General features: G+C 46.5%; 1 protein-coding gene and 1 pseudogene across 5 annotated transcripts in view; one reads left to right on the plus strand and one right to left on the minus strand.

Moving 5' to 3' along the window:
* Nucleotides 1-22733, minus strand: part of Cux1 (cut like homeobox 1) — a 293336-nt gene that overhangs the window by 183323 nt on the left and 87280 nt on the right. The gene's annotated exons all lie outside the window — the stretch shown is intronic.
* On the plus strand, nucleotides 2299-2976 carry LOC110293815 (annotated as a pseudogene). Its single transcript, XR_002377856.1, has one exon. The product of XR_002377856.1 is annotated as a 39S ribosomal protein L30, mitochondrial pseudogene (transcript).

Below are 22733 nucleotides of genomic sequence, written 5' to 3' on the forward strand. Positions count from 1 at the left end.
GCATGTCTACATTCTTTGTTCAGTGTGAGTGCTAGCAATGCAAACTGGGTCTTCTTGCTTACACAGTTACAGCTCGTATGCATTGAGCTATTTCCTCAGACCCCAGAAGGTGACTCCTAGAAGCAAATGGCATCCACTTTACTTGATGCTTTGAAACAAAATAGGAGAGCCACAGTTGCCAGCACCCTGGCACCAGCCTGAGCCTCAGCCTAGAGTCCAGATAATCTGTATTTAGTTCATGATGTAAACCTGAACCGTGCACCAGTTTAAACCATCATTACTCACCACCCTGTGTATTCACTTGGAAACTCAGAGCAGTGTGGCCCACTCCCACATCTCTTCCTAAAGGAGAAAGGAGATGAGCCTCACTTGCATGGCATGAGTTTCCCTGAAGATCTCTCCAAGAAGGGTACAAACCCACAGGGCAACTCTGCAAGTTTACTAAGACGGCTGGGCAAAAACACAGAGAGAAGTTTCCTTCTGGTATTTTCCTGCAAGAAGTGTCTGATTATGAAAACCAGCCCTGTACTTGAAGCTTCCCCACTGCACCAAGTGTGATGTCAGCTGCCTTTATTTATTACCTATTTGAAGGGAAGGGGGGTAGGGGAGAAGAAAATTTCCTGTTCCTTCCCTAAGAAGATGAGTCACAATTTCCAAACATCAATCAATCCTTGAGTCAGAGTGGAGTAAGGAGAGGAAACGGCTGCAAGGCCTCCCACCATGAGCACTTCTGAGAACCATGGAAAATCAGGAACTCCGAGGTGCTGACTCCACTTCCCCACTCCTCCTTACACAGAATCACACAGCATGTGGACCACAGACCACAGGCACAAGAGCTCACAGCTCAGTTCTTCTGCTTCCTCAAGTGCTAATAGTACCGATATTATCATTCATGGTCAGCATGCACTTCGGCANATGCAGAAACACGGAGGTGGGTACGATGTCCAGCTGCAGAGCCATGAGCACAGAGGAAAGGCAGCAGGCAACAGAAGACACAGGACTGTGACACTACACACAGTCAGATGTGTACAGATGGCTGTGGTGTGGCGACAAGGAAACTAACAGATCAAGATTGGTGGCTAGGGCTCCATACACACTGTGGGGCTGACACCTCCACAGAGAACATAGTGACAGCAGCAGGGACTCAACGACCCACACAGTAAGTAAGCAGAGAAACATTCCAGCACAGCAAAGTCAGCTCCACAGGGAAGCTGTGACAGTGCACACCGTGCTGGCTTAGGACTTGAGGATTTCTAACAAGTTCCCCAGGTAAAGAACATACTGTTCCCGATCCACAGCCCAAGGGCCACCAAATCTAATCAGTATCCCACTCGCTTGCTTGTTTATTTTAAATAACATTTCATCAAGCCATGGGTCCCCTCACCACCTACATATGGTATGAGGCAGTCTTACAGCAGAGGTAAGAAGGCACCAGAGGCTGAATGGTCNTCCAAGCCCGTAGGGACTGGCATTTACCATGTATGTTTGCCATCCCTCACTGACGGACTCGAGCAGACCAACAAAAACAAACTGTTCTGCTCAGTGGGTTTCTAGGTATCAGACTAACCCATGTTGAGTAACTTTCTTTTCTGCAGGACTTTTAGGACCCTGGTAATTACTGGTGCTATTATTCAGGGACCAGACTTCCCAGGAATGTGCATATTTAGGGTGCTAGGAGTAGACTGTCATCAGGGGTAACAACTGAAAGAACGGCATCTTGGGAAGACTGAGTGCAGACAGACAGACTGAAAAGGAGACAAACTGGAGGCAGAGACCAAGTCAGATTGTTGGTACAGGAACTTTAAGTAAGGATGAGAATGTNCACAAAGGAAGGCCAGCAGGTTCTTCCTACAGAGGTCAGATAGTAAGCCATGCTGGTCACATGGCAACTGTGGGAAAGAGGCACCAGGAGACCATCAGGAGGCAAACAGGCATAACTGGACTCCCAATAAAACTTTATTTTTGTTTGTTTCTTAAGACAGGATCTCACTATGTAGCCCTGGCTGACCTAGAACTCCGAGATCCTCCTGCCTCTGCACCCCTCAGTGTTTTTAACTACATCTCAATGTGTGATGAGAAGTGAGACACGGAGTATGGTAGTCTTGTGTCACACCTGAAACCACAGAACGGCACGCGTCAATGTGGTGAAAAGTAGAACTGTGGCTCTGCACACGGCTGGGGTAGGCGTGCTGGGGACAGAGCCCAGGGCTTCATGCATGCTAGGCAAGCACTCACCCACTCAGCCCCAGCCTCAGCCCACACCCTGGGTACTGACATAAGAAGTTTATAGAGGTGGACACAGCGGTCGCCGGTTCCCGCTATGTAGCCCTGGCTGGAATGCTGTCCGCTCTGATCACCATTGCTGTTACCCATCCCTGATCTCCTGGTGGAGCCTCTGAAGAGAGAATTCCCACACCCATGGCTGGGGTTCTGCACTCCGTGTTCCAGAGGCCTCCATGTAGACTGCAGACTGTGAAGAAAGGTGCAGAATCTCTCATTGGTACAGAGTGGATTCGTCACAAATTTTTTACCAAATCAAGAATTCCAGATAAAGTGTTTCAGCCTAAACCTGAAGATCATGAAAAGTACGGTGGGGACCCCCAGAACCCTCACAAACTGTACATTGTCACAAGAATAAGAAGTACAAAGAGGCNTCCATACTGGGAAAAAGATACCATCAAGATGCTTGGACTACAGAAGGCACACAGCCCTCAAATTCACAAGAACATCCCATCGGTGAATGCAAAGCTGAAAGTGGTTAAACACTTGATACGCATCCAGCCCCTGAAGCTGCCACAGGGACTTCCCACAGAAGAGACCATGTCCAGCACATGCCTCAAGAGCACTGGGGAGTTGGTCGTGCAGTGGCATCTGAAGCCTGTGGAGCAGGAAGCGAAGTCCTGATGCCACAGCTTCAGCTCACAGATGCTCTTACTAAGGAAACCGTTCTCATTAAAGTGTATGTTCATCCAGTCATCTCAAAAAAAAAAAAAAAAAAAAGAAGTTTATAGAATCTGTGAGTGTAAAAACACCCCCACCCAAACACCTTTTTAAAAAGACGGTGTCAGGTAGGGGCAGCTCACACATGCCTTTAATTCCCATGCAGCTCAAAGGTCCATCATTCTCTTCTGGTCTCCATGGGCACTCCAACACATGTGATTTACATTCACACAAATATGTACATATACTCTCAAATGATAGACAGGTTCTCATGTATCCCATACTGGANGTGAATGTTTTATGGAGCAGAGGCTAACTTTAAACCCCCGAGGAGGCTGTCCACCTCTGGAGTACTGGGAACTACAGGTTGTCAGCCACCACTCCCAGTTTAGGCAGTACTGGGGGTAGAACCCTGAGCTTTGTACATGCTGGACAAGTGCTCTGCAAGTGTCCTCTTTCAAACATGGAGGTTGTTCTTAGTTTCAGTCACACAGACAGCAACATGTAGCTGTGGGCTATGGTTTCCAGTCCAGAGCTATGTGGGAGAATAAAGAGAAGACCGTAAACTCAAGGCTCTGGGAGTTTGACTTCTTGAANGGACCCATTTGCCTGTAAAGGCTTTTAGGGAGTCCTACCTTCTCCTCCTCCTCCCTCTCCTCTCAGAAGTCCCACCATCAGTGGCTATGCTGGTAGGCCACTGCCTAGCAAGATAAAGCAAGCCCCTTGCCTGACACTAAATAAGTTCCTAAGATGGGNTAGAGAGTCAGTAAAGCGTTTGCTATGCAAGCATGAGGACCTGACTTTGTACCCTCTGAATTGCCAGATAAAAAGCCCAGTGGTGTGGTGCATGCCTGGGGCTCCCTAGGCTAGCCAGTCAAGTCTGAGGCCTGTGAAAGAATCTGTCTCAAAAAGACAAGGTGGACAGCAGCCAGAGCAGCAACTTCTGGCCTCCATACATATGTGTACGTGGGCACAGATACCAGGGTACTCATGTACTCTCACACATTCAAAATATTACTATGAAACTCAAACAGAGAAGGTGTTAAATAACACATAGTGAACAACGTTTCTCAAATAATCTGTTTGGGAGAGAACACCCTATGGATTGGTTCAGCTTTGCTTTCTGAGGTGCTAGGGATGAAACTCAGCGCCTCTCCAAGTGAAGTTCTGTACCCCAAACCCAGTATGTGTAGTCCTGGGGACAGACCCCTCAACTTAAATGCTCACATTTTGCAAGTGCTTTACTGTTGAACTATACCTCCAGCCATTACACAGATGGATGTTTTAATTTCCAATCCTCTGTGCACTGAGATTTTTATAAACTATAATGAAAATGCCATTTGGATGTCACTGGAATGTCGCATTGCTATAAACGTTTCTCCACACCTCCTCCAAGCTTCTGCACTCATTTCAACACACCAGGGCTACTGTCCTTTGATTGCGCCCTGACATCCTGACATTGTGATATTGCTATGGCNCTTACTGAAGTTTCTTTACTGACAAGTGACCAAAAACCATACTGCCCAATCAGGCATAAATGCCATTAAGCAGGGGGACCTAGCAAGTGGCTCCAATGAACAAGGATAGCCTTGGGTCATTGATAGTACCTGGGGCCACAGATCTCAAGTTCCTGGGATGGCCCAAAGGAACTGATAAAGAGGCAAGGAAAGTCTCCATTTTCATGAGGAAACCAGGAAACTTTGGTGCTGAAAAGATACTTGAAGAGGCTGGAGAGATGGCTCAGAGGAAGGCGCATGACACACAGGTGAGGACTTGAGTTCAGATTCTTAGCATCCATGGGAAAAGCTAGGTATCACTGCACATGCAGCTATAACCTCAGGTCTACAGAGGACAGAGACAGGGGGACTTTTGGCACTTGCTGGTTGCCAGCCTAGATCAGAGTTCAGTGAGAGACACTGGCTGGAGAGAATAGGTCAGAGATTGATAGAGCAAGTCACCTGATGCCCTCCTCTGGATTCTGCTTATGCACGGGGGTGTGAACTGGCACACACAGACTCCAGACTGGCCTTGAATTTGCTGTGTAGCCATGTATAGCCTTTAACCATTATCCTCCTGCCTTTAACGTAAGTACTGGGATCACCTGTTTTATGTGGTACCGAAGATGGAATTCGGGGTTTGTCAGTCAGTCAAACACTCTATAGACTGACCTGCATTCCTACCTCACGCCCTTCCTTCTACTTAGGGGCTCATTTTTACTGCAGAATCTCAAGGTACTTGAACTGTCTGAAAGTCTGACTTCTGACGTGTATGGGGCACCAAGGCAAATATGTGGCTCAATCCAACAGAGCAGATTTGAGTTTGCCTCTTAAGAGATGTAATTGCAAATCATTTCAGAAAGTGCACAACAACTAATTGTCGTTATAATACCAAGTTTACATAGCCCAAATAATGGACAAATATCACCATGTAATAGAACGGTACAAAAATGGTAATTTGACTATGGAAAGTTGGAACTTGCCATTTCAAATTAGCAGAAGCTGTGAAGTGGGCATTACTGACAATGTGAATATAGTAATTGGGGCTGATTTCTTGGCGCCTGGCCGAATCTGGCTGCCTGGCGTCCTGTGAGTTAATTATAGCTCTGTTAACAGAGCAGGGAACAGGGAACACTTGCAGTGACGGAGATAAACCCAGTGCAGGTCTCTGCACACCGGGCTGGGAGTGAGGGTGCTGGCTAAGACAAGGAAGCACATAAGCAGCCCCCACCTTTAAAAAGTATACACAAGCATGGTCTAGAGTAACAACTCCCAAGCTTCCAGAAGCCCTTGCTAAGGTACTGTCTGTTTTGCCAGCAGNAGGACACTGCTGTGGGGTGACTAAAGCGTCATTTCAGGCCACGTCCAAAGATATTTTGCTTGTGGCTTTAAAGTTTCCTTTAAAAAGTCCAGAAATCAAAATAGGTGACCCCATCCAAATTAGTTCTCTGTTCAGACTGAGCCTGTTATTTCACTGAGGGCTTCTGAATAATCAGGCTAGTTAGAGTGGCTCATGCCTATANCCCCTAGTACTTGGGAGGCTGAAGCAAGAGGGTTACCACACATTTAAGGCCAACTAAGGCCACAGCTTATGAAGACCCTGTTCCAAATACCAAAAGGGATCAGGGGCTATAAGTGCTCTTATTAAGAGTGCTTCACTGNCATACACAAAGCCTTGGGTTCCATCTCTAGCACCACACACACACATACCCCTTGATTAAGGCAGGAAGATTCCAAGTTCAGGGTCATTTTCGACTACATAGCCAGTTCAAGGACAGCAGAGAACATAAGACTTTGTCTCAAAAATGGAAAGGAAAGAGGGAGGGAAGGAAGGAAGGAAGGAAGGAAGGAAGGAAGGAAGGAAGGAAGGAAGGAAGGAAGAAGGGGAACAGAGTAGGGGAGGGTCTTGCTTCTGGCTAATCTAAGAGGTCTGATCATGTACCTGAAGCTCTCATGTCTCCACACTCCCAAGACTTTCTTCTAAAACCACTGGAGATGTACCCAGCATCCACATAGGGCTGAACAGAGGGATACTGTCAAGCTTGCATAGAGCCTGGTGTAGTGAGATTATTTTAAAGGAAAGTGAGTCAAATTTTAAACCTGGCACCAATGTATTGAACTGTGTGTCAGCTGTTGCTTCTAGATGTCAGCCCACTCTGTGCTCTTCCAAACCCTGGCAGCTGCCCAGCTGGAATCCTGAACACCTGCCCCAAAGACTTTCTGGGGTACCTGAGTCTGCATCTTCTTTTCATCACCAAGCTCGTTCTTGGTCATGGGCATCTTCCTCATCTCCTATAATGCCCTTCTAAGCCCACAACTGCATTGTTATTTACTCCCAAGCTTCATCCTCTTAGCTACAGCTACTGGGAAACATCAAGAACTTGTTCTTTCAATAATACAGAGCTTCCTGTGGACTCTTGTACTATATCCATGTGAGGCATGTTCACAACCTTGAGCAAGGCTCAGCCTAGAACCAATCCATCGTCCCAGCCTGGGTTGAGAACTGTGTACTCTCTCCCTCTCCTACCCTCAGGATGCAGTAGCACTTTGGGCAAGTCGGGCTGCCTGCACATCCTGCCAAGAATCCAACTTTTGCTCAGAGCCTATCCCCAGTGTCTGGCACAGAGCCAGGCAGAGAGGGATTCCCTGTTCAACACACAGTTTCCCAAAGTCTTTGTAAGTAAACATGAAGAAACTCCTAACTATAACTGACAAAATCCAAAGAACAGGAAGTCGGTGGCAACTGAAATACATCAGTAACCGTTTCCCTTCTCGGCAGTAAACCAGGAACTGAGTTCAGCAAACTGGGTTTGCTCTGTTCTTCTGGTCTTAGCTCTGAGGATCAGAAACAGCAGACTGTGACCAACCCTTCCTCCCCCCAGGACCAGCTCCAGGAAGAGGATCATGATCACATACCTTGAGACCCTGAAATCTTTAAAGGACAACAGTGGGCAAGAGGGCACACTGACTTTTCAAGTAGTAAACTAGACACCCCATATGCCCTCTGGGAAGCCTGCAGACTCCATACTGGGATGGTAAATCCTAAAGACAGATGGTCTAAAAAACAAAAGCAAGAGCTAGGGGTGCAGCTCATTGGTGGAGTGCCTGCCTTCAAGGCAAGGGCTCTACCCCTGAGCTATATATACTTCTAGCCCTTCGCTGGCAAATTTTAGGCAAGAAGTCTACCACTGTGCTTTCTTTCTTTAACTTTTATTTGTAACGAGCTCTCATTTCCCAGACAGGCCTTAAACTCTCAAGCCTGCTGCCCCAGTCTTCTGAGCAGTTAGATTTATATGCNGGTGTCACCTGTCTCAAAAAGGGAGAGGGGGGCTGGTGTACTGGTACATACCTGTAACCTTAGTAACCTCAGCACTTNCAAGGCAAAGGCAGGAGGATCAGGAGGTCAAGGTTAGNCTTAGCTACATGGAGAGCTCAAGGTTATGCAGGGCTATATGAAATCTTGTCTTAAAAGAGTAGATTACATTCAGAACTTAGAAAATGACCAGTGCCATTTTCATAACCAAAACCTCGTAGGAAAGGACACAATATAGACTTACTCCTGGCAAGATTATTCCTCTTGCTCTGGGTGGTGCTGAGCATAAGTCCTTATTGTATGCCCTGCTTGTGACACTTGACACTAAAAAGTACTCACTCATCAGAGAACATGAAGGCTAGCCCATAGAAGTGCTGGGCAGACAACTGAGCACAGAGAAACAACTACTGCTGGCTTAGGTGGACATGAATAGCTCACCTTCTTTTCTTGGTGTGAGCCTTATCAAGATGAGGAGGAAAGTGCCTCCTCTGCCGCACTGACCATGGATGTGGCCTCATTAGTCATCATGGCCAGTTGTGAGAGGAACAGACTCCCAGCTGAGCTGAATGAGGTATGGAAAAGCTAAAGTGATCTACCAGCAGCCAGTAAAGCAAGGCTGTGCTCTCCCTGAGCTGCTTCCTCTATGCCGGGAACTAGAGAATGGAAGAGAGGATGCAACTGGGAGCAGTGATGGGCAGAGCATCAGCTGCTTTTGACTTGAGGGGAAGGTAGTACTGTCCCATGATGGCTCCATTCTACAGGAGGTTTTGGCTGGCCAAGAAGAAAGGGAAACAAGGAGGTGAAACCCTTGAACAAGTGCACTGGAGGGAGACGTACTGCTTACTTTCTGCCTAACGTCAGTAGGCTGGCAGGGGACAGGGGCGACAGAATGTCTCCTTTCTGCAGTCAGTTAGTTGGGGTGGGAGTGAGGTGGAGATACTGTTGAAGTGAACTTCGTCTGAAATAACACGGAGGACGTGGTGTCGGCAAAACACACACCTGCAGAAACTGGGCCTCTGAGAATGAGAAGTCAAAAAAAAAACCTTTTGTTCCGTTTCACTTGTTCTGTGAAAGCAAATCTATGCCCTAGTGTCTCTGCTCTGCAGACAGCCGGTCTCCCCACTGGGAATGTTACTGTGCTGGCCCTGACACTCCACCCTGCGTGCTTTGGGAGTAGTCTTTTTCTCCCTGAGTCATACTTTTCTGGACATCTTCCAGCCCTCAAGCTAAACCTGTAATACCCTAAAAAGGTAGATGAGCAGTGCTTCTAGGATTTAAGTCTTTCTCCACCTACTGGAACAGAAGTTGTGGATGTTTCTACCTTAACGAATGCAAAAACAGACCCAGGAGACAATGTACTGGCGAGTTTGATGATTTTCAGTAAAACAGTGCGTGCGTTGGGGGTGGGGAGGTGCAGGACAGAGCCCTTCCCCTTGTCTGCAGTTCAACAAGCCGTTCCTACTGCTCTCTGCTCTTTTAAGGCTTACAGGCACTTCTGGAACTTAACCATGCAAATACTCCTCAGAACCCATAGATACACTCACAAACTTCAAAGGGGTAAATTAAAGTATAGAATTTGGGCTAGCAAGCTGGCTCAACCTATAAAGGGGCTTGCCACCAAGTCTGACAATCTGGGTTGGTCCTCAGGACTCACATGGGAGCACAGGAGAAGGAAAGAACCAGCTTGCCCCAAGTTGTTATCTGACATCCACAAGGGCACTGCAGTGAGCATGCACCCACACCCACACCCGCACCTGCACACGCACACAGACACAAACACAAACACACAGACACACATACACACCACACACACACACAGACATACACACACACATACACTAGATACAAAAAAATGTTTTTTAAAAAATAAAATAAATAACAATGCAAAATTTTCTAAAGACTGTACCTGAGGTGTAGGGGTGGGGTAGGGATGGAGTCTTAGTAGGTAAAGATCCTGCTAAAACTTCAGTTTGATATTCAGCACCCACGTAAAAACCTAGCTGCGGTGGTCACCCCGACAGAGACAGGCAGGCCCCTGGGCTTGGTGGGCTGGCTAGCTGAGACAGGGAGCTCCAGATGAAGTGGGGAACCTTGTTTCAAAAACCACCTGACAGCAACCTCCAACGCACTGTATAGAAACACAAATATAAGACAAATCCAAACAGAGAGAGAGAGAGAGAGAGAGAGAGAGAGAGAGAGAGACAGACAGAGAGAGACAGAGAGACAAAGATGAGACTGAAACTGTAAGAAAAGCCCTCTACTCTCCAGAGAACCCACACACCTCTCTGAGCACGGCCCACACAGGAGGGGTCCCAGGACAGAAAGAGAAAGGAAGCCCAACCCACACAAGTCTGGGGCAAAGCACAGTGCGGCATGGCACTACATAGTCCCTAGTTCTTCCTTCAGGTATAAACCTCTACAATAGGAGTGGGAGGAGAGAGGCTCCATGGCCATTTGGATCTCTCTCCCATGAGCCAGAGAGATGGCCAGTCCTAGAGCCTGTCAGGGGCTGAGGCTCCACTGGGCCCCAGGCTGATAGGAACAAGCTGCCCCTGCTGGCTGCTTCCATGGAAACGAGGTCAAGCTGGCAATAACAAGACCCAGCTTTAAAAGAGCCACCTGCCTCCAGGAAGCCCGGCACACTGCCCTTTCCCTTCTGACTTTTCAGATCTGCAGTGTGAAAACAAACAGGGGGAGTTGTTGACCACGGAGATACTGGACCCTTCCACATGAGTCCTGGCTCACTAACACGACTGAATGGCTGTGTGGCTCTGAGCAAGAATTATCCCATTCTGAATACAAGTCTGCTCTTGAAGAACAGGACAAGGTGGGTTATTCATACTGAGACAGCTATGACAGCTTTATCTATTCAAGAGCACTCTTGACCAGGGAGGAGGTGGATCAATCCAGAAATATAAGGTTAATGGCACACAGCAAGCACAAGTGCTCGGGGAGCATCAATGTGCTGAATCATGGACTTGGGAGGACCTGAGGTGTCCCAACCTTCCTAGAGCTCAGAAGCTCAAGAGAAAACACACACAGGTGCCTGGGTGAGTAGAGGAATTCAGTCAGGACATAAGTAAATGCAAGAGGAGATCTAAAAGCCCAAGGACACAGCAAGCAGAGGGCCTGGTCTCACAGCAGCTGTGGTCCTCTTCTGCCATGTCCCCACAGGAGTGGGGTGCCTGTCTCTGGGCGCATTTCTCTGGACAATCATTGGCAAACCATTTTCTCCTCATTGCACAAGAAGAGAAACAAGCCAGTTTTCCCCTCAGGAAACTTTCAACCTTCATGAAAATAGTTCACACTCAAGAGTGAGTATACTTGAGCCATGTAAGCAGAGAGGCCAGGCCCACCACTGGTCTATCAGGTCACTAAGCAGGGGTGAGGACATACAGCTTTAATCCTGCTGGGGTACGGTAGATGCAGGTTGGGGATTCTGAGATAAGCACAATTTGACTCATCACTCCCTGGCAAGCAACATGGCTCAGTGGGTACCGGCAGTTGCCACCCTCCCTGAAGACCTAAGTTTGATACTCAGAATCTACACGGTAGAAGGACTGCCCTGGCTCTAAAAACTAATCCCCTGACCTCCAAACCTGAGCTACAGGACACGCGTGCCCCCTCCAATATCCCCAAACACATGTTTTTAAATGTAAAATGTCACTCCCCATGGCTGGGCGCACACACACACACACACACACACACCTATAAGAGAAGCACTCAGGAAGCTGAGGCAGGGCGATAGTAAGTTCCAGTATAGCTTTGCTTACACAGTAGAATTTCACAAAGTGAATGCTNTCTACTGCTGAACCAAGCCCTCGCCCCCTCACTGCCAAATTCTAGGCAAATGCTGTATCATTAAGCTATACTCCCCAGCCCCTATGGCTCATCACTAACACAACAGATCACCCTGCCCACTGCCCTGTGGGTANCAGCAACAGCCAGCCAGGATACTGACTAGAGGCTGCAGGGCTGCCTCCATCTCAAGTCTAGCTTGTCCTTCACTGTCACTTAGATGTCCTCACCACTGTCCTTGCTAGCCTGTCCCCTCACACACCAGCTTCTTCCCTCCCCCAGAGCCATGAGGAATGCTTGCTCCTCTCCTTGTAAAGAACACACAGCAGATCCTGCTATATTTTGGCCATGGCTGACTTGAAGAAAACCACCAGTTTGCTTTGGAAAAGAACTAGTAGGGAAAGCTGGAAGGAGTCTCTGGGTCAATAAACACCTCCGCTTCCCTTCTCCAGCCTCTGGCACAGCACTTTCCCCTGCTGGAAGCTCTTTCAGAGACATAGCTAGAGAGTCTCTACAACAAGGAACCAGTGGCCCGGGGACAGGGAATGATGGGGAAATGAGCAGACGGTGCATTAGCAGTTGGAAGAAAACATCACACAGTGCCATAAATGTGTCTGCCATCCACAGCAACAGACACAGTGCTGCTTCAGGTCCTGGGCAGCAGCAGCACAGAGCTGAAACAAACTTGAGAAGCCCTGTATCTTGCCAGTGAATAAATCATAAATATCACCCCCTGAAACTTCTAAAAAGGACACATTTTGAATACAAATGAATGTTTCTCAGGCATTGCAGCCAGAATACCTCTGTTGATCAAATAACAAGGAAAACCAAGTACTATAAGGAGAAAATCAACACCAGGATTTCCTGAAGCAGGAACATGGCAAGTCCAAAGCTACATGGAAGACCCTGTCTCAGAAGACCAAAACTGGGCAGGGAAAGAGTTTAGTGGGTACAGAGAGTGACATGAAAGCATGAGGATCTGAGCACAGAGCAGGGTGTGGCAGCACACATCTGTAATCCCAGCATCCCTACAGCAAGACGAGGAGAAACTCCAGGAATGCTGGACCCAGTCTGTTGTATGTAGGGCTAAATAACAAAAACCCCATCTAACACTGGAGGTTGTCGTCTAAACTCTACTTGAACATGAATGTTCAGACACGTATACATTCATGTGTACACATGTACACACACACAGAAATTCAATGAAGTGTAATTCTGGCATTAGAGTGGCAGGAAGATCAAGAGTNTAAGGATAGACTGGGCTACAGAGCAAGGGTAAGGCCAGCCTGAACTACATGCTAAGACCCTGTATACTAAAAAAATAGAAAGTTAGCACATTCAAGGTTTTAATGAACCCCCAGAATTGCAAAACAGGCTAAAACAATCCACAAAGAAAAAAAATCAAATAAGCTATTTTTAAAATAAACAAAATTATGTCAGATACTTTTAATCCCTACCTTTGGTGGTAGGAGGACAAACTTCCCAATCTATCTACCAACCTAACATATCGGCCATAGGGACCAGGTTATACTCTGAATGTGCCCGACACAGGCCCATTGTTGGTTTGTGTTCTTGTTTTGTTTCCTTGAGATGGGGTTTTACCTAGGCTGACCTAGAATTCCCCATCCTCCTGGCTCAGCCTCCCAAGTGCAGCGATGGCAAGTGTGCAATGCTGAGCCAAGCTAGGACAATCTCAGGAACAATTGAGTGCATTTGTGCTTCAGAGTGAGGAGGCCATGCTTATAGGAAGGCTTCTCAGGGTAGAGGCGACGCACAAGCTGTGAATGGCTCCTGTGAGCTCAAGGGCTGAGGCAGGCTGGAGATGAAAACATCATTAACCAGTCAGGGTGTGGGGGACAGGAGGGGGGAACCCAAACAAAGCAAACTTCCTCACAAACCATACATGGCTTTTTAACAACCCGTAAGTTACTTTTAAAACTTTTACACAAGAAAAGCAAGGACTTATTATTATTATTATTATTGATTACTATTATGATGATTCAAAGCAGCAAAACTCTATAAAGTTTTTCTAAGTCATGATTAGAAGACATAATGTTTGGGGTTTGTTTTTGTCTTCTAGTGCTGGAGATGGAACCTAGGGCAAGGCAGGGGCTCTACNGTTAAGCTGCCCTTCAGCCCTTCACTGGGGATTCTAAGTAGGTGCTCCACCACTAAACCACACCCCTAACTCCTCACTTGGGGGCGGGGGTGTCTAAGGCAAATGCTCTGCTGAGCGATGTCCTCAGCCAATAATGGTTATTTTCCAATGCTTGGTTAAAAATTACAAAGTCTCAGCTGGAGTCGGATGGCACATACCTCCAATCCCAGCACTCAGAGGGCAGAGGCAAAAGGACCAAGAATTCAAGGTCATTTCTGGATGCCTTAGGAATTTGAATTCAGATGAAAGGAGGGAGGGAGGGAGGGAGGGAGGGAGGGAGGGGAAGGAGGGGAAGGAGGGGAAGGAGGGGAAGGAGGGGAAGTAGGGAGAGAGAAGGATGGAAAGAAGGAGAAAAAGGAAAAACAGGAAGGAAGAGGAAGCAAAGAAGAAAGGAGAGGAGGAAGAAAGAAGGGAAAGAGAAGAAAGGAAAGAAAGAAGGAAGACAGGGAGAGGGAAAAGGGGGAGGATGAAATGTTCTGAATCAACCATAATTACATGAACAACTCTTGAGCATTCTATTCCTGTTTAAAACACAAACACACATGTACACATGCACACATGCACACACCAGTGAGTAGTCAGTGAATGGGTATATTTGCCTTCACTTTTGNAGTGACGCTGTGGTCAACAGCTAAAACATTTTAAAACTATGAAAGCCATCTTTCTTCCTCTTGTAGCTACTGAGGATGAAAGCTGGGCCCTTAGCAAAGCTACTGTTCTACCATGGAACTGAGCTACGTCTGCCCTTCTTTACAAAGAAAACAGAAACCGGCCTTGCGGGGCTCTCCAGCCCAGCCTTGAAACCTTCATCTCCCGCCTCAGCTTCTGAGGCAAAAGGAATAAGAATTCAAGGCCATTTTTGGATTTCTTAGAAATTTCAAATTGGGCTCTATGGGACGAAAGGACACGGGGTTGGGGGCAGGGGAGGCAGGGGGCATGAAGATGTTCTACCATGTCTAACTACAGATTTAAGTTTTCCTTAATTTTTATTAATAGGGAGGGGGCAATGGCAAAGCACAAGTGTGAAATTCCACTATGGGTTTTGGTGGTTGAATTTAATTCGAGAGACTTCTGTGTCAGATACTTTTACCTCCCCAACCATCCTCCTGGCCAGTGGTTGCTAGTATTCTACTCAGAGTGACACACATCAGTTCAATCTTAATATCGGAGTCATTGTCCTTCACCAAGTTTCATTTCAGAAGAAAGAAAACCATGAAGTGCATTGAGAAGTTCCTAACAGTTGAGAAGGGTAAGAGCATGGTTTGATATTGTTTTCCAAGGCAAAATTCAAATTCAGGGCTAAGGAGAAGGCTCCCTGGGTAAAGGCAGCTGACATCCAAGTCTGATGCCCTCAATTCACTCCCCAGGATCCACAGTGAAAGCAGAGAAACAGTCATGTGACCTCCACANGCACACTGTGGCTTATATGCACACGAATAATACTGTATTAAATTATATAAATACCCAGTTCATTATTAAAACAAAAAACTAAACTAAAATGTCCACTTAAGTATAAATACAAAGGCTCTGTATTTTTTCAGTGCCCCCAGAACTTCTAGAACAACGCCTGCCAACTAAAACACCTACTATGAATTTAGTAATGGGTTACGCAAACATAAATTACAAGGCCAGACATTTTAAAAGGGAAAAAAGGTGATTTATTGACGCGCTGGAGACACGGCAGGATAGAAGCACTATTTCAATTTTCCACACAGTCCTCAATGTTGCAGATGTGCTAATGCAAAAAGAATTTCAGAGTGAAATGGCTCTCGGCTCCCTGGTTCCTTCCATATCAATTCCTTTACTTAAAAAGGCTGGCTGGCATTCCCACACTTACATCCAAGACAATGAATACATGCTCAAGCGCTTTTATCTGGCTATAAGTACAAATGGATTTGTTCAAACAGAGGAGGGGAGGGAAAGGGGGGGAAGAAGGACAGAGGGAGAGGGAGACGGGTAGGGGGAAGGGAGAGAGAGAGGGAGGGAAAGAGAGGGGAAGGGGCGGGAAAGGAGAGATTAGTTTTCAAAATCTTTCAGCAAAAAGAAAGTATGAGTACAGCTCCTGGTTTTCCGGCTNGAAGGAGCGAGCCCACACACTCTGGTCATCGCTTGCCACTCTGACCTGCCCTGGCCCTGTTTTAACCTCCCCTCTGAATCCTCACGAGCACATTCACTGATCCCTTTCCTCCTGCCTTCGGGTCACTATGAGAAACTGTATTTTCTTTCACAAGGCAAACACTTAAATCAGAAGCAAAGAGCAAGGGAGAGATGGTCCAATGGGTAAAAGTGCTTGCTGCCAAGCCTGATGAGCTCAGCTTCATCCCTGGGACCCACATGACACAAGGAGAGAACTGACTCTTGGCCTCCACACATATGCCATGGTGTGCATGCATGCATGAACATACACAGGGAAAATTTAAAATGTTAAAAAAAAAGGTGAAATGCTGTTTGTGGGATGTTTATATACAAATTAAATAAGAATATTCTTGTCTTCAAATTTTAAATTCAAATCAATAGAAGCCAATGCCCTGCTTCTCTGTCTAGGTCATGGGAACTGAACAGNGCTAAGCACACATTACACAGGAGAGATCTTCATGTTTCATTGCTTCGTCAGTGGCTGATAGCTTCACAAATGCCTGTCCTGCAAGACACAAAAAACTGGCTGACCTTCTCCCCAGGAGCTTGAAAATAACCCATAGTGAAGTATGGTTTATAATACAAAAGGCATCTCTGTGTCACTACCTCATGTGCACATACATATTAGTATGTACTGTGTAGTTCCCAGATCTTTTGATTACATGAACACACCTGACCTCGGGGAAGCCGGCTTTGCCCAGCCCCATATTTCACACAAACCAAACAGCCAATAGACAGTAATGGCTCTCAGCTACTGATGACCTGGACCAAAGATGAAGAGACACTCCATCTTCCTCAGGAAACTGTCAGTGGTAGAAGGCTTGGAGCCGACCTTTCGCCCTGTCTTAATCACAGCCACCTATGATAACAGAGTGGGGTTTATTTTTATGCTCAGCTCCAGATGAAAATGATCAATCCTTCAATTCTGACTACTTTGTATCTGCACAATGAGCTGTGTAAGGGAAGGCCCTGTAAGTTTTCATGAGTCCCCTGAGCCCTACATGGAATTAAATTCACCTAAGAATATGATCTGCAATAACACTATCAAAACGCTGAACACTTCATTGAATCTGTCCAAATGTACAAATTAAATGAAATCCCAATAAAAATTCATTTAAATTTTCATTAAAAAATAGGAATTTTCAGAGCCAGGCACTGTAGTCACACAGACCTCAAGCTACTTGAGAGTCTGAGGCAGGATTACAAGTTCAAAGTCAGCCTAGCTACAGAGCTAGCCTTAGCAACTTGGTGAGAAGTAGCTAAGTGATAGGGTACTTACCAAGGATGCTAGTGTTTAACCCCAGAAGGTGGGGAGAAAACAGACCTGAGGGCCAGAGGGAGCTGGAGACTTAGCTCAGCGGTAGAGCACTCAGCTAGGATCCTGTCCCAGCACAAAAAAAGAAAAGAAACAAAGCTTTACAAAACAGAACTGGGAAGAAGACTGTAAGCTGGACAGCAGAGAATGAAGACCCAGACATAGCCCACATGCATTGAAGAATGATGGGCCCAGGGCTCCTGGCGCATCACACTCACCAAGGACGTGAAAAGCATTGGAAGAATCCAAAGAGTACATGGCTTGCACAGTCCTGGGGCATCGAAGAGGAGTATGGTGGCTGACAGAGGACAAAGAAGTCAGATCAACTCACTGGGGTTAGACAGATTGGGTGGCTGGTCACTAGTTATAGGAGGGACAAGGGGCTCTAATGGAAGAGGAGAACTGAGGCCCTACTTGCCACCAATCACAGGAGAATGCCCAGGCTTGGGGCAGAAAGCAAAAGCTGGCATTATAGAAAGAGTCCAGAAGTTGCCCTGGTAACATCTACACAGAGGAGAGTTCCAAAATAAGATCCAGAACAGCTGGGGCTGTGTAGCTCAGCTGGTGGGGCACAGAGCCAGGCACTGTGGTTACACAGACCTGTCATTTAAGCTACTTTAGGACCTGAGGCAGGAGGATTGCCTAAGGAAGCCCTTAGTTCCATTCCCTGAACCACAGAAACTGATGAGGCAGTGTATGCCTGTTAATCCTAAGGCTTGGGATATGGAGGAAGAAGGAACTTTCTTGGCTATAAAGTTAAGTTCTAGGCCAGTCTTAGCTTAGTGAGACCCTGCCTCAAAAACTAATGAACAAACATAGTAGGATCTGGAATAGAAAAAAAAAAGGTGTATGTGGGAAAGAAAAGGGGGGAGGGCAAGATAGAATGGGAATTCCTACTCGCCAAAAATAATTCAGTTCCATAAGACAGACAGCACAATAAGCAAGGGACATGCCTTGGCCTGAGAGATGTCCTTAAGGCAAACTCTCAAGAAATTTCAGACTGGAACCATCAGGGCCCCTACTTGTGGGTAAGGCATGGCAAGTACACAAGGTTCCTGTTCACACTCATCTAGCAAGCACGGCTCAGTTAATGGAGAAAACCAGCGAGGTACTTTTAGAAGAAAAGGTTTATTGAGCAGAAATGTTCATGCTCTGTACCTTAGGAACGCAATGCTCCCACCGTGTAACATGGAAGCTGGTGAGGGAAGATGTGGCCACACCAGCACCAAAGCGGGGCCTCTTTGCAGTAGCTGAGCTATCGAGCNAGAGGCACTAACCAAACACACTTGCCAGTAGGCCCTCTTTACAATGCCCTACATGCAGTCAGCACAAAATTATAGTAGGGTTCCAAAGAGACTGATGGTCTAACTGATCAGATGTGAAACGGGGAGCAAAAGATATGTAGAGAATACCATGAGAAGCAGTTCCAACTCTCCCCTAAATGCCCAGGGAAGTTCATGTGCTTGGAAGCAGGCAGCAGAGGGTGGTGGTGTGGGACCAGGCAGCCTCAGCAGCAGGAGGAGGCTCTGGAGATCCATCCCACAAGGCAGCTGGCTCTGTGTACCCGGAAGGTGGCTGTGGGCTGCAAGACTGTGGAAGCACTCCCCAGGGACCCACGCTGGCACAGACCTAGGAAGGCTGGGCTAGATGTGCAGTCTCCTGCCAGCTTTGCTGATTTGAGTAGGACACACAAAGCAAGTTAATGTCTTTTCTGGGTCTCGATTTTTTTCTGCCTGATTCAAACACTGTACCTATTGCAGAAACACACACTTAAAAGTGGATGGAGATGGGCATACAAATGCATACCAGTAACCCCAGCACTGGGAGATGGAAGCAGGCTAACAATCCAAGGTCACCCTTGGTTACATAGTGAGTTTGAGGCCAGCCTGGGCTACATGAGACCCTGTCTTTAAAAGAAAAAAAAAAGTATTTGGAAAAGAACTACATGAATAGATAGCTATTAATAAATGTCAACTGCTGTTATAAGCTGTCCCTGTCATATCCCTCAAGTTACCCAGAACCAGAAAGTAAACTCTTCCTGGTGAACTCAGAGTTCTCACATAACAGGATCTGCAAAGATCTCCTAATGCATGCAAATTCCGGAAAAGAAAAAGCCTAAAAAGAGCTTGCCATGAATGTTGTGGGGAAAGATAGACAAAGAGAGAAAGAGCTGCAGAGAGAAATGAGCANCAGAAGCTGGTGTGGTCTAAGTAAAATGTCACAGATAAATCACCTGATCGTTTAAAAGCGGTCAAATGAAATGTGATGGGGCTTGATCAGGTTGCAAACCAAGTCAGTAGCAGCAGCACCATCAGAATGGAGCCCCAAATGTTCTGACTCCCATCTAAGATCTCCTTCAAGAACGCTAACTAGACCATGGCTACTAACCCACCAGGCTGAGTTTACTCACGTCTGTCAATCAGACCTGAGTCCATTTTTGTGAAACTGAGATTTCAAAAGCCAATATTGGCCATTAGTTAATCCATGGTGAGGCAAATATATCCTACCACCTCATACACCTATAATCCTAGTTACTTGGAATACTGAGGCAGGAGGATTGTAGGCTCAAGGCTAGCCTGAGCTATATTCCAAGGCCTTGCCTTAGAATACAAGTTTTTAAAAAAGAGATGTACCTCTGAGACAGAACACTTGCTTTGAATTCTCCAGCAAGGGGCTGGGTATGTGGCTCTTAAGTACAGGGCTTGCCTAGAACCCTCCAGTGAGGGGCTGGGGCTGAGATTTAGTGAAGNAGTGTTTGCCTAGCATCCAGAAAGCCCTGTTTCATCTCTAAAATAAATAAGATAAGACAGAAGCTACTCCTGAACTCAGTGTCTTCTCTCGAAGCAATGCTCATCACAAGCACACAGCTCCCATGACTTTGCCATGCTATTCTGGAAGCAGTTCAACCTAGCATCTGGGATCATCAGTCCCATTTCTCCATGGGAATATGGAGGCTCACAAAGGTCACCATTAAAACTCTAGCCCATNTAAATCTCTTTACAATCCTTTCCCTTTCACAGCTGTTAAATGCTCAGATAATTTGTCCATGCTGCTTAAAATAGCTCTCTGGAAATGCCAGACACACAGAGGAAGCGACACACAGCTCAGGGGGAGAGGCTGTCAGTTCTAAGCACTCTTCAGAGACCTGGGTCTCATCTGCTGTTCCCATAGAGAGTGTGTGGTACAGTGGGATCATGGGTGGCCCTGGTGTCTTCAAGCAGGCCCAACAGAGACACTGGGAGATTAAACTCTTCGTGGATCACGTTAAGGATTCTTCCAATGCTGGCAGTCAGGGAGTTCAGAAGCAGCCCTGATCTTCTGAAAGATGGCATCTGATGTCTTTCTGCTCAACACAATTAAGCCTTTACATAAATGTGAAGGAGCCACTAACAAATAACCCACCCAAATGCCCCAACAGTGGCTTCAGCGTCTCTGCAGGAGCTGTGTGTTTGTGTTTGGGGGTAGGGATGCTACAAATGGACACGTTCACTCTTTGACTTTAAAATAATCTCAGTTCCTCAAGTGTGCAACCACCCANCCATGAGCACACACTACTGTATAATCCTGTGGTTTTTGTTTTGCTAGGCAGGTACTTTACCACTATGTAATATCTTCAGTCCAGCTGATTCCTGCAACAGGTTCTCATCAAGTTTCCNAGACTAGTTTTGAAGTCCTAATTCTTAGCCTCAATAGCCACAGTGCTGGGATGACAGGCTTGAGCTACAGGCACGTTGACAGTAGCTTGACAGGCTGTTCAAGTGTGTATATCACCGGAAGTTACCATGTGCACCATTTGTTTAGTTGGCCATTATCTGCCTGCTCCTGCTGATGGCTGGAACCTTCTCTATACCTGCTAGTCCCTAGAAAAAACTCAGGGCTACTTTTGGAGGGGACAGGGGATTAAAAGTATTTGCTGTGTACTTAGTACATGTTTTGTATATGCTAAATCACTTCCCCCTCTAGCAGCTGGGTATCAGAGGTAGAGCACNCCTAGCCCAAACATGTGAAGCCTCAAATCCTCCAACATGCTCCAAACACTGTGGATTTCCCATTAAGGATGTGCAACTGATAAAGGTCTACAGAGATCTCCCCAAATCTGAACCACTCCCACCCCATACACACTGAGTGAGAGCTGCTCTTTAGAGTATAGGAAAGAACACAAAATCTGAAACAGTGAGGAATCTTGCTCAGGGTCAGATGCCCCTGGACATCTGCAACAGCTGGTCTGGGAATAGCCATTTCTCTTCCAAGATCCCTGGAATCAGACAGAGAATAGTTCTGCACGGGAAAGGCCCCAGCAGCAGAGGTCACCATGTGTGGGAGGGAAATCCTGGACTAGTAGTCTCACCCATGCTTGTGCATAACCCAGTGGGCCCCTCTGTTCTTCAGGACTGCTTCATGTCCTCCCAAGTCTCCTGCTGACTCTTTCTAGAACATGCTAGAATANTGTGACTTGAGCTGCACTTGATTCTTAGGGTAAATTTTCCCCTGGGGGTCTCCTCAAAACTAAGAAAACTACTTAAGTTTTTTGTACTGGTTGAACATGTTTAACTGGTAACAGTTAAAAGTTTCTATTTAATTTTTAAGCTTTGTCTAGTTAAAATCGTATTGTATTGCAACTTTATGGTGGTTGACTCTAGAATGATTAAACACGCAGGCTGATTACTCAGGCTTTAGGATTCTGCCAGATACTAGAGTGACCTCTTCGCAATGAAGCAAAAATGTGCTTCATTTCTCCTCCTCCTCCTCCTCCGAGGAGAAAACACTGAATTAAAGAGCTGCTTGTGGATTTCCCATAGCCCCACAAAGAGAAGAATTTATTTGAGATAATAATAACAACAACAACAACAACAATAATAGGCTATTTTGTGTCACTTGGTGAAACCCTGCCTCAAAATAAGCAGGCCTCACAGAAGTTGGTACAGTGCTTGCTATGTCAGCATGAAGACTAAGTTTGAATCCTAAACACCCATGTAAAGCTCCAGGCACGTNGGTAATCAGTGTTATCAGAATGCCAAGAACCCAAAATAGAGGAAGCTACAGACTCTCTAGAGTGGTTTAGACAGGTCCCCACATCCCCACAGTGGTTCTCTCTTGTGGCAGGAGTGCTCATGTCCCTAGCATGTGACTAGTTAAAGCATCCTCTGGGCATGTCCTGGCTAAGAGGCCCATGTCTGGCAAGACATCACTGGCCTACCTTTTCCCTTAAAAACTACAGTCAGTGACATCAGGGACGCACATCTGTGGGTTTCCAGTGCAGTTGACTGAATATGTTCAATGTGGAACAAAAAACCTAACTGCTATGTTTGCTCAACTGAGTCTGGAGGTTTCAGACTGACCTCTGGTTTAAAGGAGGGCTGACACAAAAGTAGAGTGGTGGTACATGCCCTTAATCCCAGCAGAGGCAGGCAGCTCTAAATTCAAGTCCAGCCTGGTTTACAAAGTGAGCTCCAGGACAGCCAGGGCTACACAGAGAAACCCTGTCAGGGGAGAGGGGATGAAGCCTGACAGACAAATTCAAGTCACAGCAGCCTTCTAGATCTGGCAATGTCTGTCTGTCTGTCTGTCTGTCTGTCT

The sequence above is a fragment of the Mus caroli genome, chromosome 5 (genome assembly GCF_900094665.2).
Source record: "Mus caroli chromosome 5, CAROLI_EIJ_v1.1, whole genome shotgun sequence".
Taxonomy (NCBI): Eukaryota; Metazoa; Chordata; class Mammalia; order Rodentia; family Muridae; genus Mus; species Mus caroli.